The sequence below is a fragment of the Lathyrus oleraceus genome, chromosome 4 (assembly GCF_024323335.1).
Source record: "Lathyrus oleraceus cultivar Zhongwan6 chromosome 4, CAAS_Psat_ZW6_1.0, whole genome shotgun sequence".
Classification (NCBI taxonomy): Eukaryota; Viridiplantae; Streptophyta; class Magnoliopsida; order Fabales; family Fabaceae; genus Lathyrus; species Lathyrus oleraceus.
In genome coordinates this window covers 326,829,453-326,834,465 of record NC_066582.1, presented here as the reverse complement: position 1 = coordinate 326,834,465, position 5,013 = coordinate 326,829,453, and positions in this window count along the sequence as shown.

Here is a 5,013-nt window from a genome sequence, read left to right as displayed (position 1 = left end):
AGAGAATCATATCTGTCGAAGCTGTCAGAGGAATCCCAAAGTTAAAGATTGAGGAAGGAAGAGTTTATGGTGAATGTCAGATTGGAAAGAAGACAAAGATGTCACATCAGAAGATCAAACATGACACCACATCTAAAGTGCTGGAACTTCTCCACATGGACTTAATGGGACCTATGGAGGTGGAAAGTCTTGGTGGGAAAAGGTATGCTTATGTTGTGGTGGACGACTTCTCCAGATATACCTGGGTGAATTTTATAAGGGAAAAATCTGATGTGTTTGATGTGTTCAAAGATCTTTGCCAAAGACTTCAAAGAGAAAAAGAGAGTCATGTTATCAGAATCAGAAGTGATCATGGGAAAGAATTTGAGAACAGTAAATTTGCTGAATTGTGTTCATCTGAAGGGATTGGTCATGAGTTCTCTACTCCCATTACCCCTCAACAAAATGGTGTGGTGGAAAGGAAAAATAGAACTCTCCAAGAATCTGCTAGAGCTATGATTCATGCTAAGAAGTTGCCTTACCACTTCTGGGCCGAAGCTATGAACACAGACTGCTATGTTCACAACAGAGTAACCTTGAGAAAAGGGACCTCAAGCACTTTATATGAAGTCTGGAAGGGAAGAAGACCTACTGTCAAATACTTCCATGTGTTTGGTAGTAAATGCTATATCCTGGCTGATCGTGAATAGAGAAGGAAAATGGACCCCAAGAGTGATGAAGGAATATTTTTGGGCTACTCAACAAACAGCAGAGACTTTAGAGTTTTTAATTCCAAAACAAAAGTTATGATGAAACCTATCAATGTTGTTGTTGATGATCAAGAGACTGATGTCACAGATGATGTTGAAACATTTCTGAATGATGCCCCAACTGATCTCCTGGACAAAAGTAATGAGAGTGAGTCCACTGAAGTTGAACCTGAAGCTGATAAAGTTAATAAGGGACCCTCTATCAGAATTCAGAAGGATCATCCTAAATATCTCATTATAGGAGACCCAAATAAAGGGGTCACCACTAGATCAAGGGAAGTGATCTCACATGCCTGTTTTGTGTCCAAGATTGAGCCTAAGAATGTCAAAGAATCCTTAATTGATGAATTCTAGATAAATGCCATGCAGGAAGAGTTAGGCCAATTCAAGAGAAATGAAGTGTGCGAATTGGTTCCAAGACCTGAAGGAATAAATGTTATTGGAACAAAGTGGGTTTACAAGAATAAATCTGATGAAAAAGGTGTGGTTACTAAAAATAAAGCAAGATTGGTAGCACAAGGATACACTCAAGTTGAAGGAGTTGACTTTGATGAAACATTTGCTCATGTAGCTCGCCTGGAGTCCATTAGATTATTGCTAAGAGTGGCATGTATTCTGAAGTTTAAACTGTTCCAAATGGATGTGAAAAGTGCCTTCTTAAATGGCTACTTAAAATCTTCCAAAGCATGTGTATAAGTTGAGGAAAGCGCTCTATGGATTGAAACAAGCTCGTAGAGCTTGGTATGAGAGACTCGCAGTGTTTCTCATTGACAACGAATACAGGAAGGGGGCATTGATAAGACTTTATTTGTCAAAGATGAAGGAGGAAAGCTCATGGTGGCTCAAATATATGTGGATGATATTTTGTTTGGTGGGATGTCAAGTAAGATGGTTCAACATTTTGTTGAGCAAATGCAGTATGAATTTGAAATGAGCCTTGTTGGAGAACTAACCTATTTTCTTGGCCTGCAAGTCAAGCAGATGGAAGATTCTATCTTTCTATCTCAAAGTAAATATGCCAAAAATATTGTTAAGAAGTTTGGCATGGAGAATGCAAGCCACAAGAGGACACATGCTCCTACTCATCTGAAAGTGTCTAAAGATGAAAATGGTGTCAGTGTGGATCAAAGTCTCTACAGAAGCATGATAGGGAGTCTTCTATATCTCACAGCAAGCAGACCTGACATTGCTTTTACTGTAGGTGTATATGGTAGATATCAAGCTGAACCAAAGGTGAGCCACATAAACCAAGTGAAAAGGATCCTGAAATATGTCAATGGCACTAGTGACTATGGGGTGCTATACACTCATGGATTTGAATCTGTGATGTTTGGATATTGTGATGTTGATTGGGCTGGAAGTGCTGATGATAGGAAAAGCACATCAGGAGGATGCTTCTTCTTGGGGAACAATTTAATATCATGGTTTAGTAAGAAGAAAAATTGTGTGTCTCTGTCTACTGCTGAAGCTGAATACATAGCAGCTGGAAGTAGTTGTTCTCAACTGGTGTGGATGAAACAAATGTTGACCGAATACAATGTCACGCAAGATGTCATGACATTATACTGTGACAACCTGAGTGCTATAAACATTTCTAAGAATCCTATTCAGCACAGCAGGATAAAACATATTGATATTCGTCACCATTTTATTAGAAAACTCGTGGAGGATAAGATTGTAGCCTTAGAGCATGTTGCTACTGAGATGCAGTTAGCTGATATTTTTACAAAGGCATTGGATGCAAATCAGTTTGAAGTTCTGAGAGGAAAATTAGGGCTTTGAATTTATGAAGACTTGTAGCAATTAATATGGAGTGGGAAAAGTAAGCAAAGTAGTGTCTATGTGGCTAAAATAAAGCGCCCCCATTATGGTAAATCATCACCTAGTTTTGGAAATACCATTTATTATGTTTTCACACGCTACCCCCACAACCTCACTACCTACTCCAACCCTTCCATCTTCTTGTTCCTTCCTCACACTCCTCTGCTAGGGCAACAACATTTTTTTCACAAAAACTTCAAGATGTCACAACATCAAATTACTTCTGCTTCAAAAACTACTAAGTCTACTCACAAGGTTAGCGCTCCTTCCATGGACATTCACGATGATGAGATTCTGGATGTGGTTCCTCTATCAGTTACTCCCTGCGAGGCCCTTGATTTAAACCATCCCATGGATGCCTCAGCTTCTGCATGCCTCAATCAAGGTAACATCTCTAGTATCCCTTCTGTCTCAACTCATGCCACTAACTCTAAGGAAGATATACACCACACTGATTGTGTCATAAGAAACCTAGTCACTAGAATCCTTAATGAAGGACATTATGTGAAGGGAGTCTCTACTCCCCTGTCTAAAATGTACCATTCTCCTGAGGTTGAACAACATAGTGAGAAGAATGATGATTCCTCCAGTTCTGAGAAGGACATGGCTGCTGAAGGTTTGTGCTCTCTAGGGCAAACTATGTCTGGTAAAGTAAAATCTGTGGCATCTGAAACTGCCAATGCTTCCCACACTGAGAAGCATGATGATGCAAACGATGTGATTGACCTAGAGGATGATAGGTCTGATGATCAAGAGGATAACTTACTTCATCACTTAAAGCCAAGTATGGCTAAACGTATGAAGACTTGAAAAGGAAGATATGTGGATGAACTTATGTTAGCTAGAAAAAATAAGAAGACTGCTGGTATTGGTCCCTCCAAATCTTGGAGCAAGGTTGAAGTGAATAAGAGGAAGGTTATAGAAGATTCTGAATCTGAAGAGGATGTTGAGTAAGATATCCCTGACATCTCCCCTGTGAAGAAACCATTGTGAGGAAGTCCCCTGGTAAAGTTGTTGTTGTGCATTTGGATAATATCTCTTTCCATCTTGAGGATGGAGCCGCCAAATGGAAATTTGTGATTCAAAGAAGGGTGGCTTTGGAAAGGTAGTTAGGAAAGGATGTTGTTGAAGTCAAGGAGGTCATGGACCTGATAAAGGTTGCTGGGTTGTTGAAGATTGTGGCTAGGTTCTCTTAGTGCTATGAGGGTTTAGTTAAGGAATTCATTGTCAACATTCCTGAGGATATTGCTGATAAGAACAACAAGGAATTTTGTAAAGTGCTTGTGAGAGGTAAGTGTATCACATTCTCTCCCACTGTTATTAACAATTTTCTAGGAAGAAGAGTTAAGGGTGCAGGTGAATTGGAAGCTACAGACAATGAGGTCTTTAGAGAAATTACAGCAAGGCAGGTGAAAGGGTGGCCTATTAAAAAGCATCTTCCTGCTGGGAAGTTGACTGTCAAGTATGCTATATTGCATAAAATAGGAGTTGCAAATTGGGTGCCTACCAACCACATTTCCACAATTGCTAATACCCTTGGAAGGTTTATTTTTGCTGTTGGAACCAAAATGAATTTTGACTATGGTAGATTTATGTTTAAACAAATCATCAAGCATGCATCTACTAATGCAGTTAAGCTGCCTATTGCCTTTCCCTCTATGATTTTATGGGATTATCCTAAATCAACACCCTGGTACTCTGAGTTCTAATGACTTACCAAGTAGAAGAAAACTTGCTTTGTCTGTGCACCATAAACTGTTTGAAGGCAGTCATGTCGAAGAAATTGTCGTGACATCTGCCATGAAAAAGCTAGCCTCAAAAGATGGAACTATTGCTGAGCTGAAGGAGACTTGTAAAGAGTTGGGTGAAGGGATAAGGGTAGCAACAGCTAGGAAACAATCATTGGAAGCATTAATTACAAGCTTGGAGCAAGCTGAAGGTGAAAATATTGAACATGTTAAGGAAGTTGAAGCCCACACCTCTAGTGAGAGGTCTGCAACTAATGATGAGACAAGTGGTAATTCTATTTCTAGTGTTGGTGAAACTGCAAGCTCAAGCTCCTCTGATTAGCTCCTTTGACTTTGGTCCCTAGTGATGTGGTGGTGTTCATTGATGTGATGGTTTTTATTGATGTGATGGATTTTCTTGATTTTGGCAATTCTGTTTTGCTATTTTGTTAGTTTGTATCTCAGCTTGCTTACAGCTGATTATGTACTTGGTTTTGTAACCCCTTAACTTTTGACATTTTGGTTTATGACTGAATAAACATTTATTTTGTCTCTTTGGTCTCTTTTGGCTAAAAAGGGGGAGAAATAGCTATAGCTATAGTCGATGTTTGATGTTATGAGGGAGGGAGAAATGTTTTGTCTGTGTGAAGTAGATTGGTGCTTGGTGTGGACTAGCTGAAGGGGGAGGTGGTGTGTTTTGAGCACAAGCGCATGTG